This window comes from Struthio camelus, chromosome 1, assembly GCF_040807025.1.
Source record: "Struthio camelus isolate bStrCam1 chromosome 1, bStrCam1.hap1, whole genome shotgun sequence".
In the NCBI taxonomy this organism is placed as follows: Eukaryota; Metazoa; Chordata; class Aves; order Struthioniformes; family Struthionidae; genus Struthio; species Struthio camelus.
This window is the reverse complement of record NC_090942.1, coordinates 108,674,148-108,692,846: the sequence shown is the minus strand read 5'-3', so window position 1 is coordinate 108,692,846 and position 18,699 is coordinate 108,674,148. Positions and strand designations below refer to the sequence as shown.

Below are 18,699 nucleotides of genomic sequence, written 5' to 3'. Positions count from 1 at the left end.
TTATCTTCAGATACATTATCCAGTAAATCATCAGCTGGTAATGGGCACTTAATTTTACACACTGATATTGTTAAGTGAACTCCTTTGCAGTCTTAATAGTGAAGGTTCCATTTCTCTCTAGGACTTTTTTCCCTTATGAAGTTGTAAATAGAGCAGCATTGTTAGTTATTAAATTTTTTTCTTGAAATACTTTGTCTAGTTCTAAAATCCTTTTTTTGGTCTAGTTCTAAAAAAAACCTAATGGCAAGAATACCTCTGGTTCAATTCAAATTAAGTTTAGAAATCATCAGAAAATTCAATTCAGTTTGAACTGCCCTGCAATAAGAAACAATTCAATCTGCTTAATTTTGTACTTAGTGTTTCCTTAGCGTTGACAAATCTCAAATGATTTCTTGCTGGACTTCCTAGACAATATGCTGCTTTATCAGTTTATTCTCATTGATACTAGAGAATTTCAAGATTTCCAGAGGCATCAGTTGGTTTGAATGACACCTAGAAAAAGGCAATGAGTTCACAGCAACTCAGGTCATTATAGGACTCACTGCATTAGGTTATAAAGTAAAAAGACAATTAGACACATAGTAAAGAAATGTTCATTCTTCTTGATTTTTATATGTATATACACACACATGTATATATACACACACGCACACAACTTGCCTTATAGTAAATATTAGAAGTAAGATTACAGGAGCTGTCTGAGAAAGCTCAAATTCTGTACTTAGGGCATTCAGAAATATCAATACCCAAGGCTTCTTCAACAACAGACTGTCCCATCTTTTATATCTAATAGTATTTGACTTAGGCAATATACAGCAAATTCTATTGAACTTTAACTGAAGCTGTAGCATATATATGAGTTAATGATGCTCCAGAGCTTACTAAATTGCATTTTCAAATTTTTCATTTTTTTAGAATTTGTTATAATTTCTCCCTCTATATTCCATACCTGTAGCATACAACACTATTCATGTGCTACGTATGCCCATATTTGTGGGTTTTTAACATAACTTTTTAAAGACAACTACAGCTTTATAATCTCACATATTCTGCATATTAGAGGTCAAAGTATCTTATTCAATAAACTTCATGGAAGCACAAACCTCCTGCCTGAGCTCAAGTAATATTTCAGAAAGATAAAATACCACTGGTAGAAGGTTAAAGTACTTAACATTTATGTTTCTAGGTATTTATGACATATTCACAGTATCTAAGCTAGACATCAATAGACCTTTAAAACACAGAAGATAACATATCAGAATAGAAGCCACATAAACCAGCAGATTGAAAAGAAAATCTCCTAAACTAGACAGTGGGACATACTGTGTACAGGTCAACAGAACCTGAGTGCCTTTTCCTTCTGGGCTGTAGGGAAGAACCAGCCAGGATTTGTGGCTTCTTTCCAAGATTATGGAAAGAACAAGGTCTGTTTTTCTCCAAATTGGGAGTAAGGCTCAAGGCTAGCCAGACAAAAGGATTCTAGCTGCATGTATGTTGAGCATTTGATGGATCTCTGGGTTGGAGTCCTAGATTCTCATGCTCCTGTCTAACTACTCTTACCATATGTTAACATTCAGTCTATTGCTCTTTCTCTAGCACAATCAATACCATGCTAACAGAGGTTCTGAGGATCTATTTTTTGCGTTTAGTTACTCTAACTAAATATAAAATATCAATTCCACTTCAGTCCTCTCCTCTTCTCCATTTCCTTTACCCCTTTTTGTTTAAAAATGGAAAAGTGATGAAAGTGGTGCCAGATCACCATCAGTGACTGCACTTAATCTCAATGCACACATATATTACTTGATGCTTTCCATTACCCTTACAGCTTTCTTTGGGTGCTACATAGTTCAACCACACCTCTTCTGAGACGGTGGAACCAAAATCAAAACGTAAGCGCACCATATATTTCTAAAGCTTCTGTTTTCTTTTCTGTCTCATTTTCTCTTCTTCTCCTAGTAATTCATAACATTTACTTCATTGTCTTGACCGTCACTTACTTTTTTACTTTTTCAGAAAACAATCCAAATTCCTTATTCAAGCGGTACTAATCTAATTAGAAGTCTGCAACTATATTTGTACATATTCATCAAAATGCTATTGCTCCATGATACATCACATAACATGTGATGAAATGACAGCATTTTATTAGTGAAGCAGCCCAACCAAAGAGCCTTGCCTACTGAAAAAAATAAGGGAAAGGCTTCACTCCCACATGAACCCATGGAAGATGCAACACAATGTCAGAACAAAGCTTTGAAATTTGATTATATGAATTCTGTTACCACACAGAAAGTTTCATCTGTATGGAAACAGTGAAAATGAAAACATTTTGCATTTTAGCAGAAAAAAAGACAGAACTGATTTCTGATAAATATGCTTTTGTATGTATTTACTACTGAATTAAGCAAGAGGTAGGCAAAATATAATTGGGTTATATCTAGCACAGTCACATAGACTTTCCTGATGGACCTCCATAATTATATTATAGATTATGTCCTAAAAACTCAGAACTCTGTCCTCTGAAATCAATGCCAGCAGCCAATGGCTTCAGCTCAAACAAGACTTTAAGATAAATTTTGGAAACGGCAGAAATAAACACTAAAGAGAGGCAGGCAGGTCCTCACAACCATATCACCTCATTTACGCTCCAGGAAAAGAGGCAGGCTCAGACTGTAGGCAGGCACAATGGCACAGACACTCCCAGGTGACAACAGGCTTTATGCCACACTCAACAATGTGCTACCTACTTGTCCTAGGTCTCTCCAAAGAAAAACTGTCCTTTATTGTACCATCTAGCCAAAGGGAAGCCTTTCCCTTCTTCTTCTTAGTTAAATGCATAACTTAATATATTGCTGCACTCACAGAATACAAAGTGCCAAAGGTTTGATTTCCTTGCATCTTATGCATAGATTCACCCCTGGGTAAAACACTGCCCTTTTCACTCTGGAGCATTTCCTACTACTTTGCAGAGGTCAAAATGACTACGCAGGATAAAAAGTAGTCAAAGCGCAGACCTGTAATACCCAATACTGCAAAGTTAATGATGGTTTTGGAACTTTATTCTTGCATTAATTCCTATTTTTGAGAGATAACTGGGCTATGTGAATATTGCATCAACACAGGGTTTTATTATTAAATTTTATTTAAGCCAGTTTTATATCCTAATCATAATTCGGAATAACAGCTAGACACAGTAGCTCTGGTGAATTCCGGTGGCACTATTATTCTTTGTTTTCTACTAATTTGTTTTGTGAATTTGATAAATTTTAGCAGTCAGGGGAGTGAAAAACTACCCACATTGGCTACAGCCAAGAACAGTTCAGACGTGCAAAATCAGGTTCCCCAAACAGCTGTGCCAGTATACCTCCGTCCAAAACTGCCAGTTGAGTCTTGGGTCTTTGCTGAGCAGACTGCCAGCTGCATGAAGTAATGCCAAATTATATGGAATCTAGACAAACATCTACTTGGATTTATATTTAGACCACCAAACATGGTGCAATTGTGTCTTAGGGTCAGATTTAAGCCTAGACCTCCAAAAATGTATCCTACTGTATTGGCCAACTGTGCCACCTAGCTCTCTTTTAAGGTAATCCTATTATGTAATGAATTATGACGAAAGATTTTAGCATTTCTGAATTTGAGTTAAATAATCCCTGTAAGCAGTTGGATTCTAAATGAAAATATTTCTGCTGTACCTGGGCCAAGTCTGAAAACATCACAGTATTTTTTCTTTACACAGATTAATTCAACATCATTACTTCACCTAATTTTTACTAGACAAGTATTCATGCAAGAGGATATCTTATAGATTTTTGACAAAATCCCTAAATAAATTCACTCAGGTCTCAAAGTTAATAAAACAGAGAACCACATTTGTATTAATTGTGGATGTTAAGGAGAAATAGGCTTATCTCAAATTTTATAACCTGGAAAGTCTTTTCTTTAGATTCTTATCACTTAGTGGTCATTCAAACACCAGGTTTCCCCATAACAGCACATGTCAAGTGTGACACCAGTACAAAGATTTATTACCAAAGGTAGTTCAGTTGTCACTTGATATCAGCAACTCTAGATAAAAAGAAAAAAAAAAAAACAAAAAACGGCTCCCAGCTTACTTAACAGGCAACACTTCAAAAGGCCTTGAAACCAATTCAGCAAACCACCCAAAGAAGAAAGGAGAAAATTACAGCATTAGCATGAAAATACTACAACTGCAAGACATACAATTATGGTAATTTAAGGAATAAAAGGACTTGAGGCTCCTTCAGAGACTAGGACTAGAGGTGAATCCTTTATCCAGCCCAGAGGCTTTGCCCTTGACAAGCAGTCACTACTGGAGGCTCTAGATTCCCTCAATAACTGTTTGCTGATTTAAAAAGAAAAAAAATTATTAATGGCGAAATATAGTTTATTAAATGAGGTAAAGAATGACTCAGCATGGAATGACCAGTCACTTAAGAGATGAATTTTGTGCAAGATTATAGTCTTAGCCTAAGAAGTAATGAATTTATTAAAAATGCTATTTATTAAAAGGAAGTCAAATATATCGCTGAATGACAGCTGCTTGGAGGTGGGAAGTACCTGCCAGGCCATGAGGTTCTCCTGACATTCACAGGCAGCAACTGCAGACACAACACCTTATCTTTGCACATCACTAGCCAGCGCGGTGCAAACATAGAGACAGACACATACACATGTACACACCTACTTAAAGATGCAGTGAATGACCAGGTAATCTTATTAAAACCAAGCACGATAGATTAGTGGGTTGCTAGTCCAAGCTGGTAGGTTTTCATGAAGAAATGGAAATACTGGTGCACTTGTGCACACCTGTGCAAATATACATAAAAACAGGATGTGGAATTATATAAAAGTTTACATAAAATATTATTTCTGTCTGATTTCTTTTGTCTTCTTTCTATTCTTAAGGCTATCACAGAAGGATAAGAGACAAATTAAGCACAGATCCTACTGTTTGAGAAATATTCTTTTCCCATCAGCAGATCCCAGTACACCATCAGGCTAAACCCATCTGACTAAAGGCTTTAACTGCCAGTGACATCAACAGAAATTATGGCTCTGGACTGTAACACTTATTTTAAACAGGTGTCTCATTAACAAATCAAAGCAAAAAGTGGACTCAAAAGCAAGTGTATAGCTCCAGGAGGCTAGAAAAAAAAAAAATTAAACAACAGTGAGCTTTTGGCCACTGACCAACCTCAAGTCTAGTTGACACACTGCAGTCTCAGGGCAAGTGTGCTGACTAGGAGCCCCCAGCAAGCCATGGTGCTCTTGCTATGAGCCCTTTCACCAGCCCGATATAAGCTTAGAGAGGGGATGCTGGTTTTCATGTCACCCAGGGGTTTCTCTCACACCAGCGTCAATCTCACCTGGAGGGTCAGAGTAAGTACTTCAGCCCACCTCAAAGCTGCACAAATAGTGAGCATGATCCAATATCTAACATTTGTTCAGAAAACCACCTTTTCAAGCTCTAAAGTAAAATACTCTCAGAAGAGGAGGTGCTAGAATATTAACAAGTGGCCGAAGCCTCAGGCTGTTACTGGAACTGTGAGCTGCAAAAGGGAGTAAGCTGAATGTTGACTATCTTCTGTGCTGACTCCTTCCCTTGGATGACCCCAAGGGAGGAAGGGGAACTCTCTGCTGTGCATGGAGAACCAGAGAGTGACACACCAGAGGCTCGACTACATTTTTTGCTCACAGGGGAATCAGAGAGCATCCCCTTGGTAGTTTAGCAACGCACAGGCAGAATTAAACGTAAACTATGATAAAAAAATTAAGTGAGCTAACTTCAAGCTACACGGCCGAATAACAGAAATACAGGAAGAAAACACAAGTATTTTTTCAACGCTGCATTTTTTAAGAAATATTTTGAATTTTCTTATGAGCCTCAGCAAATTGTCCTTCTACTGCTATGCTATTTCAGTGTGAATTATCTATTTCAGTTTTTAAAGGGAAGACACAGGGTGGGTGATACTTGTCTATGAACATGCTGCACCAATCCGGGCGATTCGCGATCCAGTATCACAGACTCCTAGCTCAGCAGAGAAAAAAGGGCTATTAATTTCTCCACCTCAATGTCCAAAATGAGGATAACTCGCATTTAAAGACAGCTGGGTGGGGGAGCTTCTCAAGCCACTTTTCCCTGCTATGATGTCACCTACCGAGTATATGAGATATGTCTTAAAGAAAGTGAACCAGAAAGTACTTGCTTCGTGTTCAAACATCTACTGTGAGTCTAGCAAAATTCATCAGACAAACAATCCAGAGGCTTCTAGAAATGAATTATATAAAGAGACAGCAGCAGTCAACTCTTTAATAATCTCCCATTCTAGCTTCCCTACAGTTTTTGCCAGAAAGTAAAAGGAAAATTGAAATTAAAGAAAAGTTATGAACATTTTACCTTACGGGAAGCTACAAAATGAATTTTAGATTTCAGATCATGACTATATTGAAAATCAGAATATGTTTACAATGCACTTTCTTCTACATCAAACAGGGTTAATTGTTGTTAAACACAGGAAAATGAAGAGTCCAGATCCTGACACAGGAGATGTCAGCAGACAGTCTCACTGCTTAATTTTAGGTACCCTTTTGTGCCTACTATTCTTAGTCTGCATATGAAATGGGAGTAAGTATCTTGTGTCTGCTCTGACCAAAAGCACTAGAAACTGAAGATAAAAATGTATGTAATCATAAAATACTATGCCTTTTTCAGGAGAGAAATATTACAACAAAATAATTCTAATAACATGTTTTAGATGCGCAGTTATAGAATTAATTTCAATATATACCAAAGTATAACAAAGGGAATCTCATTCATCTAATCCATGATTTTACATCTGGGGGGGGGGGGGGGAGAATGCAATGGAAAGAGTTGAAATAGTAATCTTTTTACCAGAACTTGACAAAAGCTGTCTAGGCACTTTTGGAAAAAAATTCAGTGATATACAGTTCACTTGGGCTTGACCCAATGCGCAAAGAAGACAATAGCCTTACTTACTTAGCATTTGTACCAGCGACTCATAAATCTGTCATAGGAAAAGGACAGAAAATTTGTTGCAGATTATATAGGACCAACCGCCAAAACACCAAAAGAATTCAGAGATAGAATATTTAGATAGAAAAATATATTTAATTCATAGCATATTTTTAAATATTCTTAATTGTCAAATCAGCACTAGCTTCCTCTAAGTCAAAAGCAATGGGGACTACACTGATGTGGAATTTCAATTTTCAAAATCTACCATTTTGTCAGTTGTCACAAAAAGACTGAAATCTCTGTACATAGATGTGTAATCTACAATTTTTTTTCAATTATAAGACATCAGGGTGGCAATTCCGTTATCTTCATAAAAATAATCTAGACAGAAACAAAATGTACAAAATTGCAGCTTGCTCTTTCGTAAGTTATGCACAACTGGAAGTAGAGACTTACAAAGCCAAAATTTAATAAAATTAGAGAACAAACAAAAGACGAACCATAAAGTCCAGGCTGCATGCAAAACATTCACTTTTCCCCCTCTACTTTTAAATTTACACTGGCCTGAAGCCCAGAAATGGCAATATGCAATCCTGCTCCTGTGACAAGTCTAAGACTGATATCTTTTGACCTGTCAGGCAAGTAATAGAAGCTTAAAATGCTTCGAAAAGGAAGATCAGGCACTTTCTAATACAACTAGGACCATTTTGTATATTCAAAATACAAGCTTTTAATATTTTAATTGTTTTGTATTAAGATAGCATTTTACAGTTTAAAAGATTTTTTAAGATATCAATATACCTTGTTTCTCCATAGCTGGCACATTCAGAACCTTCCTAAAAAGAACAGAAGGATTAAAAAAATAATACCTAGAATATCTTTAAAAATTCTCAGGGCCTAGCCCTGCATTGTTAAACTTAATGGCATAAATTTCACTGACAGAGCCAAATCAGATGCTGCAGCGCTTCTACTCTAACTTGGGCGGCTGTTTGTTTTCTCATAACTCAATTCCAGCTGAGCACACACTAAGGATTTGAGCACTTTGCTCAATGCCGAAGTGGACATGCACAAAGCTAGATCCCACATGGGGCACGGCACTGAAATATTTTTGTTGTAAGCTTGCATATGAAGAAGCAAAAATCAGTGCTTAGAAACACTGACTGTTAACTCACTCACACAGTGGACTAGTGTTTTGATCTAGTTTGGTACCTCGTCTCTTTGACCAGAAGCCGCGTGGTACAACGAAGATAAGTGCTCACCTTGTTCTCTCCTTCACATTAGCAGCAACAGGCGTTTTTTTATTGAAATGCAAGTATAACATTATAAAAGTGCTGCTTAGCACTACTTTTACAGTATGGAATTCTCATGAGAAAGTAATAAAGATGGTGCCAAAATTATCATAATCTTCATTTTCAGAAAAATTCTGGACCTAATGTATTCATCATTGAATAGGAGGAGTTTATCCCAGCCACTTATTTTCAACTGAGTCCTCTTTCAAGGACTTTTGCAGTAACTTCAGTGAAAATAATCCAAGTGCTTCAGACAAGCTCTCCGATATAAATGCAAAAACTCACTAAGGTGTATTACATATCCAGAAATAAGAACCAGATATGTGTTGTCATCTGTGCAGAAGTACTATATACTTGCTAAATTGCAAAAATATCTGTAAGCATTTCGTATATTTTCATATTTTCAAATAACTGTCAGTGATGCTCCACGTTTCTATTAAGGAAAAAAAAAAAGCACAAAAGTGGTCAAGTTATTTCAAAACTCTTCAATATGCAAACTTAAGTTATTTTCCCATCCATAAAACCTTTGTTGTTTTTTTCTCGGGGGGGTGAGGGATTTAATTCTTTCAATATGTGTCAGATCAACTGTTTGCACCCACATGATATCGTATAATTTCAGCTATCTCTTCAGAAAAGCAAGTTTTGAAACACAAGAAAAACAGTAAGGAATAATTTTGTTCATTCCCCAAAACATACCTGATGCACCCTGATCAATCCATTCACACCCATAGGTTTTAGTAACTAATAAGCAGTATAAACATGACAGATCAGCACAGCATCTAAGAATTTAAAAGAACGTTCAAATATTAATCCGCTTTCTGGAGGCAGATGCATTTTCAAATAAAAATATGTCCTCTTTTGACTGCACACCGACAGTGTTTTTGCTAAGTTTTTTTTTTTTTTGCTACTTGTTTGATAGCTAAAGAATGCTATTTGCTGTTAGAGGGTCATGGTTGTACTTCTAATTTTGTCTTCTTCAGTCTGACTCTTTGAAAAGTATCTACAGTGTTCACTCTCTTTATGTTTCACTTCACTCCCTGTAAATTGGTTGCAATACTACTGTCTATACAAGACAAGAAGTTTTTGTAAAGCTTAATTCATTATTTATAAGATACTTTGAGGTGCTCAGAAGAACAGCAAAAGAAAAGAAAGTGGAAAGTATCCAAGGATACGAGAATTTTGAAGGACTACAGGCCTTTTAAAGGTTTGCAGAGAACCCTTAATAGATGGAAAAATTTCATTTCCAAGAAATCTGAAGATACAGACCATATTTTGATCTAGAAATGTTTGTGATCTAGATGTACACAGGTTTTCTGATTCCTTGGCATTTGTGTAACTCTACTTCTACTGAACATTTAAGACAACATGTTCCAGACCAGAACCTTAAAAAGCAGTGCATTCATAATTCTATGAGCGTAAGCTGAATTTCAGTTTTCACTGCAGCAGAAAATCATGTCACAATACTATTTTTTTCCATTTTCTGTCTATAAAAACAACTATTTAAATTCCTAAGGTTTTTCCATAATTCTTATATGATATTTTTACTTATCATTTATAGTCACACCTCTGAAGTTGTAAACTGTTTTTTACGCCATTACATAAAGCAGAAGGAACTGAGATACTAAGTCATCCACAGAAACACAAGGACTTCACTTGCATATGTCCTTCCAAAAATTTGTCAATTGTAACAAATTATATCAAGAATCTGGGAAGAGAATAGAGTTGAATTAGAGAAAAACACGAAAATGGAAAAATGCAAACTACTATAATTAAGACATAAAGTCTCCTGAATGTTACTTGAGGGTAAGTCACTTCTGAAAACGGAACCTAGACATTTCAAGCAATTCTTCCAGAAATATTTCCAGCTACTCTCACCTTTCCTGACATTAACTCTAAGTAGAAGTTACTAAACGTATCTAAAAAAATGAGGCAAGGTATTTCATGCTAGTATTGCTCCCATCTTACAACTAATTTAGGCCTCAGCTAACTTGCGATGTAAGAAATGCAAACTGGATCACAGTTTCTTGATCCCTAAAGTTAATTTGCCATTCCAGTTCATGACTCCAAAGACACCACAAAAGTGGGTTTTTTTAGATGAAATTGTCCTGCTTTATTTATATGATCTAAAAGACTGTGCAAACAATGTACAATAAAGTCATATGACTTTTTTTTCTTTTTGAGACAGTAACACTTTGCAGCAATCAGTTGTCAATGCCTTGATTGTTTTCTATTCTTTTGCAAATAAAAGACATTTTTAATAAAGTTTCAGTAAAGAAAGAATAAGTGGTTTTATACTAATCAGTTGTCAAGGACTTGCTTTTTCTTTTCCTTCTTATATACATACAAACTAAACTTGAATATTATTATTGACATAAAGCAAAAGTTTTTTGTTTTTTTTTTTTTACAGCAATCATCTGTTAGTATTTTCATTTTTTCTAGGACTGCAAGACTTACCTATTGCTCTTATTTTGGAGCTTGACATTTAGAGGAAAACCTGTTAGCTCAGAGCTGGACAATGCCCAAATGTTGCATGGCTTCACATAAGAGGAAGCAGTTCTTTACTTCTTTTCACCAGCAGAGAGGCCAGGCACTACTGTTATTCTTCTGAGCTGAGGGGCTGCTCTTTTTTGTTTGCACACCAAGCAAGCCGTGCGTTTTGTCTGTTCACATACTTACTGCTCTATTAGATATGAGAGGTTGAAAGCAGAGAGGCAAGTTGCTGCAAAAAGGTGGAAGCCCTTGGTGGAAGTGGGATTTTTTTTCCCTTACCTGACAGCAACTGATCACACAGAGCTGGGAAAAACTTTGAAATTGTAAAGAGCAAGCATGTGCTAAGAAACACTTTGAAAGAGGAAGGCCATCAGATGATGCTGAAAAAAGCTGAAACCAATGCATCTTTTCCAACAATATAAAACATATTTGCAGGCTTTCAGTGCTTCCATTTCTTGCTGAAACCCAAAAAGGGCACAGGCACTTGGAAAATTTCAGAAGACATGAAGTTTATTTATTTACTTTAACAAATCTGCTGTCTTAAGTCCAGCTCACATCCCACCCCCCTCATTCTTCTCATTTGCCTTTCACAGAAAAGCTGTGTGCAGTCACTAACTTCAAGATGCTGTGGAGGTAACACGCTAAATAAAACAACTCAGCTCTTGTTTAATGGTTTTGCAAATCATCAAACAGCTCATAAAAAAAATAATAAAATTAAAAACACCTCACTAGTTCTAGCAGTGTTTTCCATGTATTAAAATATTAACAGTAAGAATATCAGCCCAAATTCCTAATTGAAAATATTTACAGTGTATTAACAGTCTTTAGTAGACGGCTTAGAAATATGAGACTAAAGAAAGATCCCATTCTGTCAAGGTCTGTAATTTTATGTTGTCTGATTTTGCATACTGTGTTATTTATTGACTTTCATATTTTATGCAGCCTTACTGTATCCTCTGGAGAAGCAGGACTGTAACAGAGGGTGCCCAGAAATTTATAGACTTCCATCCTTTGACATTCAGAAGAAATAATAGAAACCAAGGGGCAATACAAAGTAATACTGTACATAAAAATGTTTTCTATGACATTAATTTGCAAATGACTAAATGCTCTACTTTCCTCATCAGTCCTATGACAGAACTTTGGCCAATATTTTAAATTTATCCAAAAGTACCATGCCTACTGTTGTGAGCAGAATTTTAAACAAGACTCGACATCTGTTTTTTCTGTTTGCTGGAAATCAACCAACTCTTCTTAAATGTTTCCATTGCTGTTTACATCACTGTGTACAGTACTAACTAGTACATTACTGCTTACCACTCCGACCTACTTTTAGACATTAGTTTGAAACATTTGCACTAACTGCCCTTAAAAGTAATTTTAAAATAGTAATACAGCATCTTTCATCACACATTTTTGACCTCCAGTGGCAACCTTCACAGAGTGTTCTTCCGCCCCTACCCGCCATTTGAGCACAAGCTCATACCGTCCTATTTTTCTAACTCTCTTAAACTTAATGGAGTCACTCAGAAATCTCTGCATTTCTATCATGCACTTTCAGTAGCTGCTGACACTGCCGTAACATTACCAAAATGCCAATTTATTACCTCAGAGCTTCTGTTTACTTTGTGTAGTTTTCTATGAACTGCAGTTGCTACATTCATCTGAATTTCCAGACAGTAATCAGTATCAATAGATTCAATAAATGTAAGGCAGAAGACAGACACAAACTGCACAAACTAGTGGATTATTGCAAAGACTTTCATATGAATCTCACTACTGATGTTCTAGAAGAAAAATAAAATCTGTATCAACATCGTTCACTGAGGGACTCTAAAGGAGAATGGCGTTTAGCACCATTACCTATGTCAGATTTTATCCTTAAAGGAAAAAGAATCCCCCTCAAACGATAAATAATGCAGGTTACGTTTAGCTATTCACTATAACGGTCAGGACAGACTACCGTGAGCATGCAGTTGAGCTTTTTGTAAAATATATCACATATCTTTCCCTGCCCCCCTCCCCCAAGGATATCTACCACCAGAAACTCAGCAATGTTGCTAACCAGAATCTGTGCTAATTTCTTCAACTGTTAATTGCCGTCACTTCATAATTCTGTAGGACTGCATGGTTTGATTAACTTCATATTGAGCAAAATGACATTTTTTAAATTTCCACAGAGATAAACAGTATCTTATATCATGGAATGAACAATCTTTTTACCTTGTTTTCCTAAGAAAACAAGGTGTGACTGATAAAGCTGTTTGTACTAGTCTCTCTCTCTCTAGGATGTACATGTGTCCATCCTTTGATCCCTCACTCTTACTTTGAGCTTGTTGGCTAATTTTAACCAAATGTGACAGAGTAGGACAGACCTCCCAGATCTGCTGGTTTCATTAGAACACTGAAGGAAAAAGACTTAATTAGTGTCTCCTGAAGAGCAAAAGACTGCAGTGTATACTCATGTTAGATGGCAAAATAAAGAGCCAAGGTTAGAGTGAAAAATTAGGACTGCCTTTACCACAAGAAAAAATTTAGCTGGAATTCTCACTTTACCAGGCAGTAGAGAATCCAACCATGAGACAAAATACCTAGGAAATCAGGCATCAATAGTTCTCCTGCTCATGAAACTATCTGTTCTGTTTGCTGATTGCAGATGATACTGTGAGATCACGAGTAGGATTTTTGTTAAAAAATTAGATTACTGCCAAAATGATAACTGATACAAAACAAAAAAAATCTTCACTATTCTTTTTTGTTTTTTACACAGTTTACCTTCGTGTGAGCATGAAAATAATTCTGCTATGATATTTAAAAATAATACTTGCATGCATATACATATTTCATTGCGTTACCTTTTATTGCTAAGGCAATCACGTGGAAGAAAGTCTACTAGATGGATTACAGATGAAAAGTACCCTGCCATGTTCTTGCCAAAGGGGACAAAACACATGACAAGAGAACCTGATTACTACAGGAGTGTGATGCACACTGGTCCCAAATTTAGAGTACCATAAGGCAAAGCTCCTATGACCAATGTAATACCCAGTGACTGGGATATAAACTCTACCATAGCAATCTATTAAAAGAGTACAGGAGACGGATGCTACAGCTGTTCCAAGATGTTTTTTTTTTTTTCTCCAGATGCAGTCTCACTTAAAGCAGACAATGACAATAACTTATGCCACTATAATAAACTTATATTTTAACCCGCTGGTAATTTTTGTAAAGATACTAAACATATGGCAACCACACATACTAAAGGCATTGCCCAACTGCTGTCCATTCCACTCATATTTTAATCTTAGTTCCAACACCAGAAACTTTATTGCATTAAATTACTAATAAATATGATTGGCTGCACATCCTTCCCATCCCGCTCTTCCTGTTTGCATTCCTTAGTAATTCCAATTATTCCTATTTGCAAATTGCTATATGAATATTTACAATGGTGTACAGGTTTATTGTCACGATAATGACAAATGTTGAGAATTCTGTAATATTTCCTTATTCTTATCCGTATCTTCAGAATGCTTGCTGACACACATAACTCAGTTCTCTATCAGTACTGATAAGATCGTATACAAATGATCCATTTACACGTACAGAACCTCATTGGACTGCAGTTTCAGCACCTTTAATATCTGAAAAAGAATTTCTAAAATGCTTGCAGATTTTATTCTCACATATAAATATTTATCGCTTATTCATTGCGTACCTTTTTCTAAAGTATAAATCTTGACGTTCACTCTGTTACAACTATGAGTTATAAAAAGCTGAACATAAGTCTAGAACTCTCAAAGAATAAAAAGATATTTTAAAAACTAAATTAAAACATATATACCTTTAGGACTAAGAAGGTCTCCAGAACTGTAATTGCCTTTTCTAGTCCACGCATTGCAGTATTGTAAAGTCCCAGTCCTACATGCTCATTTATATAGGAAGATCCCTCTGCCCACTCAAGAGACAGTTCACTTAGTAGAAGACTGGCAGTCATACAGAAACAGTTTTCTATTCTGAGTCTTGTGAAAAAAATATTAAGATAAATTCCACGAAAAACATAATATTTATGAAACCAAGGGATACTGTTCATTGAAATGAATATGAAAATACTGTAAACAAAATTTCCCTAAAATTTTCCCTAAAAACATGCTAAAACGTCGCACATCTACAGTTAGGCCTCTTCAGTTGATAAGCAAGCAGCAGACACAAGTAGATCTTTCAACTTCTTTGCCTCCTCTCCCAGCTCTCACAAAAAATTGATCATATTTGATGCACGAGTAAATTCAAGACTGTATTCTTTTGAATGGGGCAAGGCTGTGAAGAAAATAGGTGCTGAACGCACAATTTTCCCCAGGTTTCTGTTACCAAAAATTGTTTGGGTATAGCTGTTTGAGTATAGCTGATCACGGGAGAAGGGAATGGATGAGAGGATCTCGAGAGGTTTACCAGCTCTACTTTCTTTTATCTTATGCAGGGGGCCTTTCTCACTTAATTTAGGCCATCTTCTTTTCTGTAGTGGAGCAAGGCCTTAGAAAATAAAAGTCTCTGTAATAAGAATGATATTACAGAAGAGTTACAAATGTATATATTTAGAATGTTGTTTTGATCATCTGCCGCAGCTTTGAAGTTTTTTTAAAAAATAGCAGGGAGTTTTGTTTTTCCTTTTTTTTTTTTTAAACATCCAGTTCTGACTACATTTGTAATTCCCAAATGACCCAATTCATGTATTCATCACTCCAGCACAGGGAAAAAGTAATAGATCTAACTTGGTTCCAAAGGCACTGTAAATCAACACTTACTTTAATACCATTAAAATGATAGAAAATGGACATATTAAGTCCTACAGCATCTCAGTTCTTTGCTTTTTAGTAGCTTGCTGATGCATGTCATAAACACTATATGAGTATATCATGTGCCTTGCCTTTATAGGAAAAATATGCAGAATGGGCTAAATTCTTCAACACTGCATTATAAAATTGTGCTGCCTAAGTATATTTGTATTATACTACCTGGCCACAAGAAAAAAGTGGTAGACATAATAAGCCACTGAAATGACTACAAATATCTTCTGAAAAGAAAAATGTTAACTGTGTCTGCTCTTATATCAGAATGTGAGAATTTTAACATACATCAAAGTTAACTGTTAAGCACCAGTATTTTCATTTCTGATTTTAAGGGGTGCTGCTTTTTAGTAAAATCTACAATTCAGGCAATTTCTGCTCGAAAAAATCATCACTTGCACTAAAAAAACCAAAGCACTGTTAACACACACTGTAAATTGACATATGGAAAACTAGTAACCTTGTGGCTGTTGACAAATCTTTCTGACATGTAGGAACCATCAACCACACCAATTTCTGATTACTGACTGCTGCATGATGGGAAAGTGAAGGGTCCTTCCTTTCCTATGCAACAGCAGCCTCCACGCTACCAATCACCTATCTTCCTGCTGAATGTTCAACCCACCCCAAGCCCAGTCCTATTCGTTTTTATTAACCTGAACCCTTTCACCATCCTAAACCAGATCCTGGTTCATCATCCTCTCCTACATTCACAGCCCTTCTTAAAGCCCTGCACAAAAACTCATCTCTTCCTCCAGTGAGGCACACACCCTCCCTGTCTGCCTGCTCACTCTTTGGCCATGCTTTGCTCCTGACTTCATCCTAAATCAGTAGGGAAGGTAAGTTTTCAGGCTTCATTAAGTAGTCCTGGCAACCTGCACCTCAGCTTTGCTCCTAGCACTGCAGAAGCAGGTTCTAACCCCACCACCTCTGCTCAGCAGAGGCACGTAACTTCTTAAATCTGTTCATGCGTCAGGTGTCGATATCACAGGTTGGGACCTTGCAGTCTTGGTCAAGTCTAGGCTGGCACTGTTGATAGTGTGGGCAGATCATATGGTATGGAAGTTAAACACCCTGTAGGTCTGCATGGATCAACTGTAAAAAGCTAACTTTCAAATGTGAAGGTAATACTCCATGAACTTCTGGCTCCTTTCCACCCCCCCCCCAAAATAAATAAATAAATAAATAAATAAATAAACTGGGAGAAAAATAAATTTGCAGTGAGAAAACAGATACTACCCCAAAAAAGGGTAACATCTCAATAAGACGTAGTATTCACATAATACTAGTAAATGATAGCAGGAAACTAAAGCCGTAAATATTTAAATTTCCATTTATACACAGATATAAAAGAGGAAGCTAACAGCAGCATGTTCTGAGTTTTGAGTTCAGCCTTTGCTAAGGATACGTTGCCTAGCACGTTTTCAGAGAGTATAACCTTTTCTCCTCCCTTCCACTTCCTCTTTTCTTCTCTCACACTCTCCTGAATTCCAGATTTGTTTTACAGACTACTACTTGGACTTTCCCTTAGTTGCTCTCTAATTCTCTTTATGGTGACTTGCAATTTGAAGCCAAAACAATACTCAGTCTGGGAACAGCAGAATTCTCTTACCCCACCTATTTTCCCCTTTTCCCACACACTGATGCGATCGTGTATGATGGCCAGGCAAAAGCTGACTGAAACACCTCTCATTCTCGTGTCAGCAGTGCTAGCCAAGTGTGTACTGAGATTTTTGCACCCCATTAATTGGGAACCACATCTCCCCTAAATTGAAGACAGTAACTAATCACATAAAGCACCTGTGTATTGAAACAGAAAGGAAGTAAAAAAGGATAGATACTTTCCTCCCCCATAAACATGAGAATTGAAGTAAGTCTTACTTATGTTCAAGTTATTAATGGAATTGCATGCAAAAATTACATTTAAATATAGGAGAGTCAAACAGAAAATACAGAAATATGGACACAGGAGCCAAGACATCCCCCAGCTGCATGACCCTAACAACATCTCCAGATGCACCTCTGTTACTTGCCAGTAGGGAAACTGGAAAAGGAGCCAGCAGAGGTGACACCAAGGAGTTAGCAACAGACCCACACGCTGCTGCTAGAACAAGCATTTCAGACTTTGGCATCTGGTCCTTACTTTTGCCAAGTATGCCCTGTTTGTTTCCACAGCTGTTAAATGTGTTTGCTCAAAAAGGAAAAAAGTAGAAAGAAGAGAGAGCAGCTAGAGATATACTAGTGACTGCAGGAAGAAGTATGAAGCCAACATTCAATTTACTCCCAGATAACAATGTGGTTTAGAAAATGTATTGCTAGTTATTAGGACAAGTCTGAGATATTCTTAGATGAACTTCATGCATAAATTCATATGGCAAATTTATGTTTATATCTTCAAAACACTGTAGGCAATTATCACAGGGTTAACAAACACATTTGCTGCAAACAACTTCCCCCTCCCTTCCTATATACATTTTAAATTACCTTGTAATAATCTGGCTCCATCCAGCAGCGAAAATTATTGTAGGTAAACTGAAATCTGCAGTGGTGGCTCCAATTTACCTGAAAGTAAAGAGATACAAAATTAAACGATAATGTTAAGTTAGGCAACTTTTTTACAAATCCTTGTGATTCATTGGGCATAAATGTATTTCATAAAATAGCAATTCAAATATTAAAATCACAATTAATACTCTTGAATAAATTAGAAATAACCTTATTTGGAAACAGTATATTTTTTTCTCTTTTAGTTTAACTGCAAAATTTTAAATTAAAGAATTAAATTTAAGTAAATACAGAATTACATTTAAGTGAATTAAGTAACTTAAAATTTAGATTTCAAGAAGAACAGGTAAGGTAAATGCAACACCATCTCAGGATGTAACACATATGCCAGATTCAGCTTCCAGCTAAACCTTATCAACTTTGCTTTCAGCAATGTTTTTGGTCTACACAGGGGAGTAATTTCTGGTCTGATTAGCGTAGCTGACCTTATTTCACACCTATGAAAACAAGTCTTGTTAATATGGCTAAACAGAATGCATATTCAGGTAAAATGTGCCCTCTGCATATA

At 36.3% G+C, this 18,699-nt stretch overlaps 1 long non-coding RNA gene across 1 annotated transcript in view; it reads right to left on the bottom strand.

Moving 5' to 3' along the window:
* The window catches only part of LOC104144066 (uncharacterized), a 269,311-nt gene extending 251,130 nt beyond the window's left edge, over window positions 1-18,181 (bottom strand). The window contains exon 1 of the long non-coding RNA XR_011134965.1: window positions 18,111-18,181. This is a non-coding gene — a long non-coding RNA (uncharacterized lncRNA). The remainder of the gene's footprint in view (window positions 1-18,110) is intronic.
* Between the last annotated feature and the right edge of the window lie 518 nt (window positions 18,182-18,699).